Source organism: Mirounga leonina, unplaced genomic scaffold (assembly GCF_011800145.1).
Source record: "Mirounga leonina isolate KUSES-001 unplaced genomic scaffold, KU_Mleo_1.0 Mir_111624, whole genome shotgun sequence".
Classification (NCBI taxonomy): Eukaryota; Metazoa; Chordata; class Mammalia; order Carnivora; family Phocidae; genus Mirounga; species Mirounga leonina.
In genome coordinates, this window is record NW_023270255.1 from 1 (window position 1) to 17,881 (window position 17,881).

Here is a 17,881-nt window from a genome sequence, read left to right on the forward strand (position 1 = left end):
AGGATTCCGATTTGAGGGTAGTAGGGCGTGACTGCGTTAGACCCTCCGGGTGATTCATTTTCATCTAAGAATAGCTTAAAATTTAAGTTTTTAAAACCTATTTTCAAGTCAGCAACATTTCTAGGTTAATAATTTATTCATGCTCGAGGGCTTTCTTATTCTGGCATTATGTCTTCCTACATTCTATTGTAAACTGATGGTGATTTTTTTTAAGTCCTTACCTGGCAAGACTGTGTTGAAATCATCAGGGTGGTTTTACTATTTTAACTTGTTAGGGAGTCTCTGTATTTGTTGAATAAACACTGTAATGTGATATATAATTTCTCATTTTTTAAGATTTTTCTCTAAACAGAAGTCAGGCTTTAGAGAGAACAATCTAGGGGCCTTGATCTTATTATAAAAAGGAAAATGATACGTTACCTAGGTGATGAGGCACACTGAAAGGGCTCCTCAGGTACCTGAGATTGACCCTGGATGATCAACTTCAAAACAATACCACAGTAAACCTATTAGACTTTAAAGGTAAAGAAAACATCTTGAGGTTGTCCAGGTAAAACTATGAAATAAGTTACAAATGCAACAGAATTAGATGAGCACCAGCATAGAAAGCAAGGCAACAGTGAAGCAGCATTTTCAAGAAACTTATGTAAAGAAAGTGCAAATCACAGATATTATATCCAGCCAACCTCCTTTTCAATGTTCAAGGTATAGGAGAATGGCTCTGCTATGCACTCTGGGTGACCTTGTACTTCTGTACATGGGCCACAGAGGCAAGGTTCAACTGTGTTTGACCCAATTCTTGGCTGAATACCCCCTTGGAACATGGAAAGATAGACAGTCCTGCGAGGTGCTATTGGATGGATACTGTATGGATTAATCTCCTGTGGTAGACTGCCTGTCCTGGGGCAGGCTACAAGTAGGCAGTTTCTCACCTGTCTCCCTGGTTCTGGTGAGACCTGGAAATTTCCACCTTGCCTCTACCCCCTAGGATGTAACTACAAGCTATAAAACGACTTGGTAGCAATATGGAATTGGCTCCTTCATGACAGAGCAAGCCACCACTTGGGTTTTCTTGTCATCTGATCCTTCCAGTGTGGTGTCACGCTGTGGGATTATGAATGTGGGGAGCTGACAACATGCTACACTTGTTTATGCTGTGTGTCTAAGTAAGAACTACCTCAGCTCATTGGAGGTTTTGTCTCCTTACTAGTCAATTCTACAGAAGTGTGACAAGCACACCTAGCAGCTGCCAATATACCACGGCCTAGGGACTGCTATACTGCTTGACAAATGTGGTATTCAATGTGGGGCCAGGAAGGTCACAGTGCTTTCTCAGAGAAAAGACAGAAGGGAGTACATGGGCCAGGTTAGGGAATATGAGAAGGCTTCCCAGGATGATTTCCCCTAAGTGGTGGTTATGAGCCAGGGGAGTAAGGGCCTTTTGATTGTCCATTTGTTCATGGACAATTGGAGGTTCAGCAGTGACAAGGAAGGATTGAAAGCAGCCACCTAAATGGTGCTTTAGCTGTTGCTAAAAGTTCGTTGAGACTGAGTGGATGACCTCTTAAAACCAAAAACAAGTACATGGCTGTGTTGTGTGGTACTGCTCTCTCCATGGCCCCCACTCCATCCATTTCTTCCCCTTATCCTGACCTCAGGTAATAAGAAGACTCCCCACTGCTCCAAGGGGCCTCACAGACTAGTCACACCTCCTTGCTCTTCCTGAGCTCTTTGTCAAGGAGATATAATGGTCTCCTGGCTGCTGTGTAACCTGTCAAGGGCAAGTGTTCAACTCCTTGGTCTGTGTTCCTGAGAGAGAGTGTAAATTCAACTGACAGAGTGTGGGTAAAACTTGTGATAAAGAGAAAAAGAAGTTAAAGAGAAAGGGCTCTGTGCCAAATTAATGTATAGTTGTGAAATGTATAATTGAAATCAATGAGTTGCATGTTTATACTACGAATGCTCTTAAAGTGTTAGAGGAGATTCTTCAGGGCACTGACCTATGTAAGTGCAAATGGGACAAACTCGCCTGACATTTACCACCAGTGGATGGCTCAAAATTTAGCATGAGTGCCTAAACCCTCTGATGTCCAAAGTTTGACTGTATAGATAATGTCCTATTGATTGGCAAGTCAAAAATTTTAATCTAAACAGCTCTGACTGCAGTGCTAACAGATCTCTGCCAGCAAGAGTGACTGATAAACCTCACCAATTTTCAGTAGCTTGCTTACCAAGTGAAGTTTCTTGGGACTATGTAGATAAATCCTTCTGGCAATGCTCAATCCTTCTGGCAGCCAAAAGGAAAAAATCAAACAAACAAAAAACCTGTTTTTTCTCACAAAGAACTCTATTTCTGATACAGAAGCCACCACTGCACGCTACACTTGTAAGTCCTGTCAAAGTTTGACCTTTTTGTTTTACAGTAAAAATTGTTCTTCCACTGTCCTCTGGCCTCCATACTTTTTGATGAGAAATCTACACTCTGGTTAAAATTTGAAAAGTACCGAAATAACATTAAAGTAATGATCTCCATTGCCTCCAAACTGAACTCTCCAAAATAAACACTATTTAAAATATGGTGAGTATAATTTCAAAAATGATGAAATTAGAGCGCTAACTGGCCGTATTTGGCCAGAAGACCAAGGAATTCCCAAATCTCATTCTGCCAATAACCTCGGTTCCCTGGTGGGTGCAAGGGTTCCTGAAGGAGATATGCACACAAAGAAAAGTGGCAACATGTATATAATCACAATTTGCTATTTGTAGGGCTTGTGTCACAGTAGAGGGAATCTAAGTAAACTGGTCAATTCAAGGTCTTAGAGGATTTTCCTTCTAAGCACAAAATAACCTTAACCAAACTTCCCCAAATGAATCCGATGGTACAAGTCCTCTGAGAGGAGAGTGACAGAAAAAAAAGGCAGATAGATGCAGGGCTGGAAGCGCCCCTTGTCACCAACCAGCTGACAGTTTTGATGCTCAGGTAGAAAAAGGGCAGCAGTAACCACACCCTTTTCTATGATGTTTTATTATATTATAAATTTATTATTTATTATAGTGTGTCCTCAACCAGTAGAAAAGGAAGCTCAATATCTGTCCTGGTATGTGAAGAATGAAGAGAGTGTTTGCTCCTCCACTTGGAATTAAGAGTGGGGAAAGAGAGAAAGCAGATAATTTCCCCTTTTCTACATGAATATTTCCCTTTGCTTTTCTGATCTCATTCCAAGTAACAATAAGAGAGATATATTAGATAAGTCCTTCAAAAAGCCATCCCCCCCCCCCACCATGGTCGCTCCTGTGTATCATACTGGGCCAGGAAATGGGCAACAACTGGCCAACATAGGCCATTTTACTATTATAGTGTAGTCCTCTAAAGTATGTGAGAACATGGCATAAATTCAGTTAATCTCACGGCTACACTAAGAGGTTACACCTTCCCATTATACTTCATTTTTTGAATTATAAATAGCTGCATTATGGTATGTATTACTGCATAGTTGAACATAACTCATCAGGTAGTGTTACATAGTGTGCAACACATGACAGCATAAGCCAACTATAGCAATGTGAATAATGTAAGATATGAAATTTTATTATTAAATCTTATTTTTATTATTTTATTATAATTTATTATATTAACTTTTATATCACTAAATTTCCTTTAGAGAAATAAAAATATAGAAAAATTACTTATCCATTAAAGGAAATTCCCTCCACTAATGTTCTCATCAAAACAGATAAAGTGGGGGCCCCTGGTTGGCTCAGCCAGAAAAGTAAGTGACTCTTGACCTCAGGGTCCTCAGTTTGAGCCCCACACGCGGTGTCAAAATTACTAAAAAAATAAATAGAAAGGATGAATACTTACCATTTACATTGACGTGGATGGAACTGGAGGGTATTATATATATATATATATTTTAAAGATTTTATTTATTTATTTGAGACAGAGAATGAGAGACAGAGAGCATGAGAGGGAGGAGGTCAGAAGGAGAAGCAGACTCCCTGCCGAGCAGGGAGCCCGATGCGGGACTCGATCGCGGGACTCCAGGATCATGACCTGAGCCGAAGGCAGTCGCTTAACTAACTGAGCCACCCAGGCGCCCTGGAGGGTATTATATTGAGTGAAATAACTCAATCAGAGAAAAACAATTATATGATTTCGCTCATATGTGGCATATAAGAAATAGTGCAGAGGATCATAGGGGAACGGAGGGAAAACTGAGTGGGAAGTTATCAGAGAGGGAGACAAACCATGAGAGACTCTTAACTATAGGAAACAAACTGAGGGTTGCTGGAGGGGAAGTGGGTGGGGGGATGGGGTAATTGGGTGATGGGCATTAAAGAGGGCAGGTGGTGTGATGAGCAACAGATGAATTATTGAACTCTACATCTAAACTAGTATGTTGGCTAATTGATTTTAAATTTAAAAAAATAAACAAACAAAAAATAAAATAACTTTTATCTTCCTTCTTCATCTTTTTAAATTTTTTTAGAGAGACAGCTGGAGCAGGGAGTTGGGGGTGAGCAATAGGAAGGACAGAGGAGGAGGGAGAGAGAGAATCTTAGTCAGGCTCCAGGCCCAGCATGTAGCCCTAGGCAGGGCTGGATCCCACCACCCTGAGATCATGACCCAAGCAGAAATCAAGAGGGGGATGCTTAACCAACTGAGCCACCCTGGTGCCCCTAACTCTTACCTTCCTTTAAAAAAAATAAAGTGGCGGTCAAAATGAAAATTAAATTAGTGAAACAACTTCTCTCTGGTTTTTCAAAATCTGCTCTGCTTCCAACCACTGTTAGGTCTTCAGAAACTGTTACCTTCATTTCTTGTGCTCATTTATTTCTGCCAACACTTCCAAAGATGGATTTAGGGACCCTCCTGTGCACCACGTTCCCGAAGTTCCTAAAGGTGAAGTATGCCCATGAAACTATTCAAGCAACAGCTCCATATCCACAAAATTTAGAACTGGGGAGACCACTGCAAGCAAAAAGGCCAGGCTTACATTTTTACTGCAACTAATCTTAAGTGGAAGAAAAGGTGAACACCAGAGCAGAACATGGAGTCTTCAGTTCAAGATCGCGGAAATACTAGGCAGTTCTTCCAGTTTATTTGTCCCTTGTGGACTCAAAGTCTATGGGAAAATTAACTATGAAGAGGTTGACTGGTGGTAAATAAAGTTTGAGATTATATTTAAAAGACTGATAATTTACAGTGTTAGTTTTAAATGTGTGGGGGGGAATGACGTCTCATACAGGTTGGGGCAATTAATTGGTGCTTATAGGTTGGTGGGTAGTGTATAGGAGAGTTTGAAATTCACGCTCCATTTCACCTAGCAGTTCTTCTATCTGGAATGTATCCTCAATAAATAGTTAACTCTATTTTCCCTCCAGTCTTGGGAAAGGGAAAAACAAACCAAACCAAACCACAGCAAAACATACAGAGCTCAGTGCTCACAAACAAGCCCTTCCCCGACCGGGAATCGAACCCGGGCCGCGGCGGTGAAAGCGCCGAATCCTAGCCACTAGACCACCAGGGAACCGTGGGTTCAACCTTCTTTAAAAAGGATTCTCTGACAAGAGTTAGCCCCCTGGCTTGATCTCTAGGAAGTCCCCTGTCTTTGCTTTTACCGTGTCTCCCGCTCTTTTAAGGAATTGTCCCCTAAGGCCATTCCCTACCCGCTTTCTCAAAGAGCCCCACAGGAATACCGAGAGTTCGGCGGGACAGGTCCCGCCCCGAGGCCCGCCAGGTCCACGAGCGCCGGCACCAGTCGCCCGGCCCGGCCGCCGCTCAGAGCTGCCTTTGCGAGGCGGCCGCGTGCGGACACGACGTCGCGGGGAGGACGGGGGAGGGGAGGCGCCCGGCGTGAGACCCGGGGTCCCCAACATCACCAGTGGACTCCGGGGGACGCAGCAACCGAGGCGGCGCGGCCCGAGACCGCTGTCGGGAAGGTTCGGCGGCCCCGAACTGGACCCGGGGCCTTCCCCCTACGACCCGCCGCCCTGCGCTTCCACCCTACCGCCGCCGATGCTCTGCACGCTCGGGCCGAACTGTCCTCTTGGACGCCGGCCTCTCTCCCGCCACACAGCCGCCCTGTCAGAAGCTCGTGCGTCTTCTTTCGTCGGCCGCGGCCTTGGAGCCACGCTTCTCCTTGCTGCGCGCTTTCGGCAAACGACCCTCCCGGTACAGGCGGGGAGAAGGACTCCACCCGCGACCCCCGCTCCGCTAACACTTCAGGCTTTGGGACCTTTAACCTCGGGACCGGGCCTGGGCCGCCGTGGACACTCCCCCTGCGCTCTGCGCGCCCAACTCCCCCCTTCCGGGCCCGGCCTCGAGGGGCAGGGGCCGCGCCGGGCCCCCTCGGCGCGGCCCCTCTCGCCGGTGCGAGCCCCGCACCCCTGCGCGCGGCCTGCGGACCAGCTCCGGGCGGCGTCGATTCAGTGAGTCGGGCGGGCGACGCGCAACTGCGCGATGCGCGCCGACGCGGGCGGCGAACTCGCGACCCCCGCACCCGCTGCCCTCGCGGCCCCGCAGCCCGCACCCGCTGCCCTCGCGGGCCCTAACGTCCCGGCCCGACTGAGCTGCCAAGACGCCCAGGCGGGAGGGACCGGCAGGAGAAGGGCAGCCTCCCCTTTCGGTCCTGCCCAGTATTAGGTTCCCAGAACGCTCTGGAAGAGACAGAGAGGGAGAGGTGGAAATAGAGCCAAGGGAAGGGAAGAACTCCGTGCGATTTTGCTCATCTGAAAACCGCATGAAGATGAAATCGGGGTCCTGGCGCTGGTGAAGGTGAGTCGAGCTCCCATCTTCAGTGGGAGCCAAAGCCTTAGCCTGGCTACCAGTGAGTAAGCACCCCTGTTCCTGTGGCATTTGAACGTCTCCCCCTGGGCTTTCTGTGGATTCCAAGGATGCAACTGGTTAAGTTTATTTTTTAATGCACTTACCTGAAGTAAAAGTACTTTAAAATCTCTTAGCAAAGGAAACGGTTTCTGGTGCTTTTTGAATGAGGTCTTCCAGGGGTGGGGGAAACGAGAGAAAGCAACTACAGTTGAGAATCACACTTACCCAGGAACTGCACTTCAGCCAGGTGGGTTTGTCTCTTAGGCTGGGCCCATTTTATTTTAAATGCACTGTTGGTTGAATTTAAGATGAATTGAGGACGTTCGTGATAGTTTAATTTCATAGTTATTAATTTAGATACACATTTTAAAAGTCAGAACAAGCACTTGAAGCATACCGTTTTTACAAAAATGGGAAAGAAAGATGATGTATAAATGAGAAAGCATCATAAAATGGCCTTTAAATATTGGTTGTTTCCACTAACGTTCCCGCCCCTTGGATAGGTAACCTCTAACTCCTCTTTCTACAAAATCTGACAATCACTGCAAGACCCAAAATTCGACTTTCTAGTTCCAACCTACTCTTCCTTACACCTTTTCTCAGCATCTCCCCCTCATCTTTTCTAATACAATAAAAGTCAATTCTTACTCAGCCTCCAACTTCAACCTCACAGTCAACTATCTGTCCAGTAAGTTAGAGGCCCTCCCTGGACTTTATCTCCCTACAGAGAACAGAGAATTCCAAACCAAATGTTGTATTCATGGTCATAAATAATAGAAAATTTTGTTCTAGCCAAAGGCCTGGAAAATGAACTTTTTTTTTTTTTCAATAAAAATCTTGATTCATGGTTGAGTGTTGCAGACATTTCATCTCTCCATCAGCTCTAAAGTTAACTGGAGATTTATTTTTTCTGGAAGCTGCAATAGAGGATCTTTGCCAAGGGATCAGACATAATATGTGAGGGCATATGTCTTACAATGAAATGAGAGATGTTAAGGGACCACAGATCTTGATTTGTATGGTGGCTACTTTAGTATGTACACATTTCAAAATTTATTGAGCTGTGTGAAAAAGTTAAACCTGAAAGACTTGAAGACTTACTATTAAGCTGTTTATTACTATAAACAGGAGTGTGGGAGTGGCAGAAAGATACATGTATATATAAATAGAACTGAATTGAGACACCTAAAATAGACCCACCTCTGGTCAAATTATTTTCCAAAAAGAGACACTAAAGCAATTCAATGGGGAAAGGACTATCATTTCAACAAATAGCTTTGGAACAACTAGATAACTACATAGTGAAAAAACCTATAATCCCTAGCTTACAATATATGTGAAAGCTAATTTGAGTTGGATCATAGACCAAATGATACACACTACAACTATAGAGTTTTAGAAGAAAATACATGAGAATATCCTTTTGACCTGGTGGTAAGCAAAGTAAATATTACACAAAAAAAAGTAAAAAGAGAAATGATAAGTTAGACTTTAACAATATTAAATATTAAAATGATAAATTATATTTTAAAACATTAAACTAATATTAGTCTGATATTAAATTAGACTTTAATAATATTCATACTTAAAATATTAAAATTATAAAATATCAAAAATATCAAAAATGTCTTCTCATTAAAGATACCATTCAGTGAAAAGGCAAATCACAGACTGGGAAAAAATATTCACAAAACATATCTGACAAAGACCCTATCTCCAGAATTTAGAATGACCTCCTATAATCAATATTAAAAACTGAAACACCCATTTTTTAAAATGGGCAAAAGCTTAAACAGACACTTCAGAGAGAAAAATATGGCCAGTAAGCACATAAAAGAGTGCTCAATATCATTAGTTGTTAGGGAAATAGATATTAAAACTGCATTGAGATACCACTGCACCCAGTAGCATGGCTAAAATAGAAAGCCTGAAAGCACCAAATCTTGGTGAAGATGTGGAACAACCAGAACTCTCACACATTTTTAGTGGGAATGTGTTATAACCATTTTGGTTTTACAGTTTATTATACATTTAAACATAAATATACACCAACATCCCTTTATTCCCATAAATTCTTCACCTAGATATTCTTCCAAGAGAACTGAAAACATATGTCCAAACCAAAAAAATTGTAAAAAGAATGATCATAGTGTTTTTATTCACAATAGCCCAAACTAGAAACTACTCAAGTGTCCATTATCAGGACACTGGTAAACAGATTGTGGTATACCCATATAATGGGATACTATTCATCAATAAAAAGGCATGAACTTTTGATAAACTCCACAATATAAATAAAAATCAGAGACATTATCCAGAATACAGCAGCATACATACTCCATAATTCCAAGAATTTCTAGAAGCAAAACTAAAGTGCAAAATATCAGCACAATGATTTTCAAAAATAATGCAGAGGATAATGATAATGAGGATGATAATTCTACTGATTATGATATTATTGAGTAGCTACTAAATTCAGGCACAGCCAACAACGACAGAATGAAGTATCTACTCTTATTATCCCCATTTTACAGAAGAAAGAATTGAGGCACATAAAGTTTAAGTTACTTCTCCAAGGCACACAAGGGCAGAATCAGATTTACAAACCAGAGCCTGTGCTCCTGCGCACAGATTGATCAGATCTTTCTTCTCAGTTTTAGGTATTTCTGGTTTTCTCAGATGTGTGGGTGAGAAGAGAAGAGAAAAGGAAAGAGAGGGCAAAAGGAGGAGTGAGGGATAGAAACACAAAGATCTGTAGTCAACAAAGAGCAGAGCAGGAAACTATTATGAATGTTTTTACATCAAAGGTTATAAAAATTTCTGGGAGGTTGGTGATCTGCAAGCAAGTCAAAGATTCTTTCGCCAAAGTGTTAAGTATTGTGCTGAGGTCAGGAAATTAATCACAAATTTTAAAGCTAAAAACTAAAACATTAAAGTTTCTAGAAGAAAATGTAGAAAAATTTGTTTACAGTGTTGGGCAGGAGAAATGTCTCAGAGTAAGACACCTTAACAATAAAAGAAAAATAAATCAGATACCATCAAAATTAAAAACTTCTGTTCATCAAAAATCACCATAAGAAAGGAAAAAGGCAATCCATAGAGTAGGAAAAGATATTTGCAGTATTCTTATCTGAACGTGACTTAAATATTGAATGGACAGAGAACTTTTTAGAAATCAATAATAAAAGCCAAAACATTAAAAATTAGCAAAACACCAGAATAGGCTTTATTCACAAAAGATAATTTCTAAATGGACAAAAGACATAAGGAAAGATGCTTATATCATTATTTATTAGGGACGCACAAATTAAAACCACAGTGAGATACCTTTATGCACTCACAAGAATCAGTAAACTTTTAAATAGGAAGAACACCAAGTGCTGACAAGAATATAGAGTATCTATACCTTGTTGCTGTTAACAAGGTAAAAACACACATTCTGGAAAACTGTTTGGCAGTTCCTAATAAAGTTAAATTTACACCCATCCCATGACCCAGCAATTCCACTACAAAGTTTATACTTGAAAAATGAATGCACATGTATAAGGGCTTTGTTCACAATGGCCAAAACTAGAAATTATCCAAGTATCCATCAACAGCTATATGGTCACACACAGGAATAACACTCATCAAGAACACTGTAATAATACACTCAACAGCACGGATGCATCTCAAAAACATTATGTTGCATGGGGGGAAAAAAAGCCAGGCACACACAAAAAAATATATTCACTTTTGTGAATTTCAAAAACAGTCAACACTAACCTGTGGAGATAGAAATCAGAACCATTTATATCTACTTAATTATATGTTTTTGTTGAACCATTTTAAAGTAAGTTATATCATGATCATTGAACCTAAATACTTCAGCATGCAAATTACTTCATTGACTCCAATATTCATTAATTCAGTCTTTCAATCCACTAGACTGGGGTCAGCGAACTTTTTTTTGTGAAGTGCCCAATAGTAAATATTTTAGGCTTTGTAGGCCATATGGTCTCTGTTGAAATTGCTCAACTCTGCCATTGTAACACAAAAGCAGCCATAGATAATACATAAATGAGTAGTATGGTTGTGTTCCAATAAAACTTTATTTACTAAACAAGCTCTGAGTGGGATTTGGTCAGCAGGCCATAGTTTACTGACCCCTGCACAAACTCATGCCAGTGGGAATTCCTTCAAGCTGGCTGTGTTTTTTTAAAGATCCTAGTGGATTGTTAATGAATCACTGCCTTCTGATCCAAGCTTTCCCATGGTCACTCTGTAATTCCCCGGCACCATTCTTGAAAGTAGTCATTTCTTAAAGAAATCTTGATTCATTTTGTAGGGAATGGTATTAAAGATAAAAACCTGGATACTATGCATAATCATGGAACTTTGGGTGATGTTGCTTTTAAATCAGTTCAGTTCACAGTGCTATAGTAGATTGTAACTGGATTTATTTATTTTACATATGTAAAATGTTCATTTGAAAATAACAGTATGATGTCTGGGTGGCTTCATGGGTTGAGGGGCCATTTCTTGATTTTGGCTCTGGTCATGATCTAAGGGTTCAGGGAGCGAGTCCCAAGTTGGGCTCCACACTCAGCCGGAATTCTGCTTCAGGATTCTCTCTCCCTCTGCCCTACCCCCCCCCCTTACTTGCTCTCTCTCTAAAATAAATAAATCTTTTTAAAAAATGCTTTAAAAATAACAGTGATTTGCGACGCCTGGCTGGCTCAGTCAGTAGAGCGTCTGACTCTTCATCTTGGGGTCGTGAGTTCCAGCCCCATGTTTGGTGTAGAGATTACTTAAAAAAAATAATAAAATTAATTAATTAAAAAAATAACAATGATTATGCCTGTTTGGGGCCTTGTAATTTTTTCTTTTCTCTTGGGCTCAAAATCTTGATTGCCAGTTAACAAAATTACTTATCTAACTTGTTGCTAAAATGTAAATCAAGCCTTTCAAAACAACAAAAAGAAATCAGAATGGTTTGCTTAAGCGAAGTAAGTAGGTGGGAATTGGTTGAAAAGGGCTGTACTGATGTTTCTGGTCTGATGGAAATTTTGTATAGCTTTATCTAGGTGCGGATGTTTTTACATCAAAAATATTAAAGGAGGCACACCAAGTGCCAGCAGGTCTATGGCACGCCGTGATCGTATAGTGGTTAGTACTCTGCGTTGTGGCCGCAGCAACCTCGGTTCGAATCCGAGTCACGGCAGTATCTGGCATCTTTCTTGACAAAATTGGTAAAGTGTTTTAGCCTTGGTTTTAATCCCCTCACTACTTTTTGTGGCCTAAGATCAGGGTTTGCGGTGGCCCCCTAATACTTTGCAGTCAGGAGAACGGGAGGAAACCCGCCCGTGCACTAAGCTGGGGTCAGGTATTCGGTCTTCAGAACCGTGCCCTATATCTGAGCATGAGCAGAACTATCCCAAAAGATTAAAGTGCCATCTGTAGTTTCCACTTATGTAACGGTGTAGGCATAACCATTTTTCTGGTTGAGAGATTTCAGATGTTGATGGGGCCTTTTTAGACACTATGACAATAAGGTTTTTATGAGTTTGTATTCAACAGGGTATTTTACAATAAAATCTAATAAAACCTAAACTCAGTGCCCTTCTCTACTCCTCTAACCCAATTTTTATGCTAATAGTACATATTGAAGTCTAATTCACATAGAATGCAAAGCACAACCTTAAGCACACAGCCTAATGAGCCTTGCTGGAGACCAGATACTGCTGTGACCCGGATTCGAACCCTGCTCGCGGCAAGTACAGTACAGGGTGTTTAACCACTATACCGCCATAGCACACCATGAGGCTGCCTGCAATTGGTGTGTGTCCTTTAATATTTTTGATGCAAAAACATTCACAACAGTTTCTTTGTTCTTGAACAACTACAGGTTCTTGCACTTTTCTCTCAGGTCTCCTCTCTCCATTTGTCCCCCCCCCACCCCCATTCTGATACAAAATAAAAAAAACAATTCTCATCTCTCAGGATCTGGCCAGTGCATCTCCACCAGTCTCTTGGGAGGTCTCCTTGTCCTCAACCATGCCTCTCCTACTTCTTTCCATTCTCCTGAAGGTTCCCTTTTGGCCCCAACCCTTTTCCTGCTCCCTCACACTGACCCCATCAACGCCACTGAAGATGGAAAACGCGTTTGAATTGAGAGCTCGGAGCTTAAGCTGCACAGATGGTACACTGTAGGTCCCTCTGTTGCCCAGCCCATGGGACACTGCAGGCTTCGGAATCAATTGACCACAATAAAACATTTTGAAAAGAACTTCCCCCTTTTAAAAACATTTTTCTATTTCAGCTCTCAGAGTTCTCCAGAGGATTAAAAGTTTAACCAAAGGAGAAAAGCAAAGACTATTTATACAGAACTTGCTGAAGCAAGGGCGTCAGCCACGGTCACTTGCATTTTAAAAGAGACAAAAGCTGCAGGAGGAGTGGGAAAGCTTTATAGTAGGAAAAAGGGAAGAGTTAAGGTGTACCTTCTTTGGAGGCTGTTGGCATGGGAAAGCTGTAGGTGGGTAACTAGAAGTTGAGCGTCCTGTATGACTGGTTAGGGTGCATATTTGACTTTCTCTGGTTGTTCCTAAGTTGCAGTGGGGATAAAAATTAGGGAAGCTGTAAGTTATTATCAGATTCTGGCCATTTTGAGCCAGTTGTTCCACAAGTTTATTTTTTAGCTTCTTGGATTTTTACTAGAGTTAAAAGCCTGACTTCTTACAAATCTGCCGACTTCTAGGAGGCTGCTTCCTGGGAGGTGGCTGCAGGTGGAGGACCAGAGTTTATCGGAGTTTATATATATATATGTGTATATATATACACACACACACATATACATATATGTGTGTGTATGTATACATAACATACTACACATATATATATGGTCTAGCCTTTGTCCCTTTGTAGTTCAGATTCTCAAATGCATTAATTCAGCAAGTCCTAATTGAATGCCCTGGGCATTCAGCTTCCCTTGGGCCCCCTCACCTCAGCCTAGTGGGTAGAGGGGTGGTGGGGTCGCCGCCCCGGGTGTCTCCGGAGGTTCTGGCTTCTGAGGTTGGTGAGGGGCAAGGTGGGGCGAGGCCATTTGGGTGCCCCAGTTTCGGAATCCCCTAATGCATCGGTTTCAAACGCGACGAAAAGCTTGATTTGTCACTCTAATCTCTTCGGTTTTCTAAGGCTTTGGAGCCTGCCCAATCACACAGCAGAGCTTGGTAGCCATTTGCATTTAGTGAGGGATCACTCTCTATTACAAAGAAGAAAAAGAGCACGTCGTGTCTCTGTGGCGCAATCGGTTAGCGCGTTCGGCTGTTAACCGAAAGGTTGGTGGTTCGAGCCCACCCAGGGACGGTGTGGACCTTTTTACATCGGTTTGGTTCTCGCGGATTCGCCTTGGCAAAGACCAAGATACCTCACTTCCCTCTCTTCAAGTGATATAAGGGCCCCTTCTTGAGCTCCCTGACCTCCCAGAAGATCTGCCAGGAAGAAACGTAGTTAGGAGACGCGGAAGTTCCAAGAAACAAGGAACAAGAGAGGCTTGATGTAATCTGTCCTCAAGAGCGTGTATTGTGGAATGGAATCTTGTTTCTTTGGGCTAGTAACAAATTTTATGTACCTCAATTTTTCAACTGTGTAATAGCATCTTGTGGGATGTGTCTGGATCTGGTAATTGCTCAATCAATAATGCTATCAGTAGAATCATGAGCATCATTATCATTATCTTCCGCATTATTTTTGATGAAGGCATTTCTTTGTAACATTACTTAACCTTTTATGTGTTATTTTAAAAAATAAGTTGGTCTTATGATAATCAAATAATCCTACAGTCATCATCTATGTACCCATATCTTTTGCCATTTACAGAAGTATTTCTATAGGATAGAGTCCTATTGCTCTGTCATAGTAGTTACAGTATATTTTTTAATGTAAATAATAAATCCTGTAAATTTGCCATCCATTGTAGTGGTACCAATTTATAGTTCAATTTATTTTTCTTACTAGAGAATAATTTTCCTCGCTAGTACAACACACTTTCTGTACACTTATCTTTGATCATCTAATAAGGGGAGTGTTGTCTTCCTGACTTAACAGGGAGATACAACAGATGACATGGTGGGCATTAATCAGTAGGATATCTCTGCATCTACTCCTTAACTAAACTGCCAAGATATTTTTATATAACTGTAATTGATTTCTGTGGAGACCTGTCAACCATGTGCAGAGAAGCCTGGCCAGTGGGGGCCTCTTTAATAGCTTTGTGCCAAGCAGCTTACCCAGGGAGAAAAAACTCACTGGTCCCAGACATTTGTCCCTCTTCCTCTCTCTCTATAAATAGCAAGGATGAATTAGTATGTTGTGTATATTAGTTCTATATTGATTCTGTTTATCTGGAGAAGCCTAATACAGACAACATACTAATTCATCCTTAGCACTTCAGATAGATAGATAGGTAGGTAGGTAGGTAGGTAGGTAGATAGATAGATAGATAGATAGATAGATAGATAGATAGATAGATAGACAGACTGAAAGATAAGATAGATGGATGGTTTGACTCCAAAGGCGTTCTGCTGACAAAATTTTCTCTTCTTTCAGGAAGGTTCTTTCTTTACCAAGGCCTTTAACTGATTGGGTGAAGCCCACTCCACATTATGGAGGGCAATCTGCTTTGGTCAAAGTCTACTGATTTAAATGTTAATCTCATCTAAAAATGCCTTTACCAGAACATCTAGAATATTGTTTGGTCAAATATCTGGGTGCTGTGACCTAGCCAAATTGACACATAAAATTAACCATCACTCATGCTATATTATTCCTTAACAGTTTTTGGCAGCTATTTCCACAAAAAGTCACATACTGAGACACATCATTGTGGCCAAGAGAATTCTGCATCTGACAGGGGCACCTTGTGTTAGAGTCATTGTTTCATGTTCCCTTGATTTTTCTGTTGAACCTCAGGAGCAGAAATTGAGCTCTATGACTTTTACATACTATGTGTAATCCTTGGACAATACTTTTTCTTTCTCATTTGTACATTGTCAATTATTTTCTCCCATCAGTGGTATCAGTGTGGAATTCTGGTTTTGCTTTTATGAAATGAACATCCAGAGATGATCTCTGTTGGGTGATGGTTCATAAGGATCCATTCTCTGTTGGATGGTAGATGACAATCTATTCTGTGAATCCTTTATGATTGGCTCTTTGTCCTGAAGTTTTTGGTATTTTCTGGTGTTTGAGTCTACAGTGTTGAGAATTTGTTCACATCTGATCCAACACTAGATAAAATTCTATGGGTCCAAAAGTGGAATACTATCTATAACAAGAATAATCTCAACAGATGGTGATTCTCCCCTAAGAACTCTTGACTTTAATAAATTGCTTTACATAATGGGGATCGTAGAAAAGAAAGGAAACTGAATTTCTGGTATCCATTAGTCTGTTTATGTAGTCTATACTGAAGTTACTTAAATGATAGAATAATTTCACAATTATTCTATCTATCTATTTAATTTCACAATTAAATCAGGCTAGGGCGCCTGGGTGGCTCAGTCGTTAAGCGTCTGCCTTCGGCTCAGGTCATGATCCCAGGGTCCTGGGATCAAGTCCCACATTGGGCTCCCTGCTCGGCAGGAAGCCTGCTTCTCCCTCTCCCACTCCCCCTGCTTGTGATCCTGCTCTCGCTATCTCTCTCTCTGTCAAATAAATAAATAAAATCTTTAAAAAAAAAAAAACAAATCAGGCTAAAGAAAGGAGGAAAATGATATTTATCTAATTACAATTAGGCAATTAAGTCAACAAATAGGGCTTCTGACATTTATATAAACCAAGATTTAATAATTTCCTGAACGGTTAACTAGTTCATCCTTTTATTAAAAAAAGAAAAAAAATCCTCTTAAAATGGATTTTTAAAAACCAATAAAATTCAGTGAGCATAATGCAAAAGACTCTGAGAAGGCCCTACTGCACTGCAAAGGCTATCACAAAATTACTCAGATTTCCAGCAGTGTGTCTTCTCCATACACTTAATGGTACATAGTTATTTCCTTTTATTTTCCTCACTGATAAGCATTTTTAATAAATGCCATTGCCTCTTTTCCTTTCAATGGTGTTATTGCTTTCTACAATTAGTTCTTTTAGAATTCCCAGTAGTTTTAGGAGATTTTTCCATTGTATAATTATAAATTGTTTTCTAAGGAAACTAATTGGTATAATTTGTTTTCTTCTAGAGGGTATAGACAGATTAGGTCTCTAACAATTCAAAGGAGGTACTGCCCAGATGGGTTTTTGGATCCTAATAATCACTTATATGAATTGAAAATAAGAGAAATTAAGTATTTCAAAGTATTTCAACCAAAAAAAAAAAGAAATTTTACTATTTATGCTTAAATTTTCAGAGAGTATTTGGCTCCTTCCAACTTTTTTTTTTTAAAGATTTTATTTATTTATTTGAGAGAGAGAGCACAAGAGAGGGTAGGGTCAGAGGGAGAAGCGGACTCCCCGCCAAGCAGGGAGCCCGATGCGGGACTCAATCCCAGGACTCTGGGATCATGACCTGAGCCGAAGGCAGTTGCTTAACCAACTGAGCCACCCAGGCGCCCTCCTTTCAACTTTGATAGGTAATTATTTTGTGCTTTTTCTATGTGATTCCCTGACATTATTATTTCGGAGTAATCAAATGACTTTCCCCTGCTCATATCAAAATGCTGCCTGGACCATGGTCATGTGGCCATTCTAACTACTACTACTACAAAAAAAAAAAAAAAGGCAATTGCTCATATCTTAATAAGAACCTAACATGCGGGGGCGCCTGTGGTTCAGTCGTTAAGTGGCTCAGGTCATGATCCCAGGGTCCTGGGACCGAGCCCTACATCGGGCTCCCTCCTGGGCGGGAAGCCTGCTTCTCCCTCTCCCACTCCCCCTGCTTGTGTTCCCTCTCTCGCTGTGTCTCTCTCTGTCAAATAAATAAATAAAATCTTAAAAAAAAAAAAAAAAAGAACCTAACATGCTAAGAATTTTACCAGTATGTAATGTATGAGAATTTCTATTCTGGCTTGTTGTTCT

At 41.0% G+C, this 17,881-nt stretch overlaps 3 non-coding genes across 3 annotated transcripts; 2 read left to right on the top strand and 1 right to left on the bottom strand.

Annotated features, from left to right (window-relative positions):
• Positions 1–5,459: 5,459 nt before the first annotated feature.
• On the bottom strand, positions 5,460–5,531 carry TRNAE-UUC. The gene has a single exon. It is a non-coding gene; the product is annotated as a tRNA-Glu (tRNA).
• Positions 5,532–11,960: 6,429 nt separating this feature from the next.
• Positions 11,961–12,032, top strand: TRNAH-GUG. The gene has a single exon. It is a non-coding gene; the product is annotated as a tRNA-His (tRNA).
• Positions 12,033–14,099: 2,067 nt separating this feature from the next.
• On the top strand, positions 14,100–14,173 carry TRNAN-GUU. Its single transcript has one exon. It is a non-coding gene; the product is annotated as a tRNA-Asn (tRNA).
• The last annotated feature ends 3,708 nt before the right edge of the window (positions 14,174–17,881 follow it).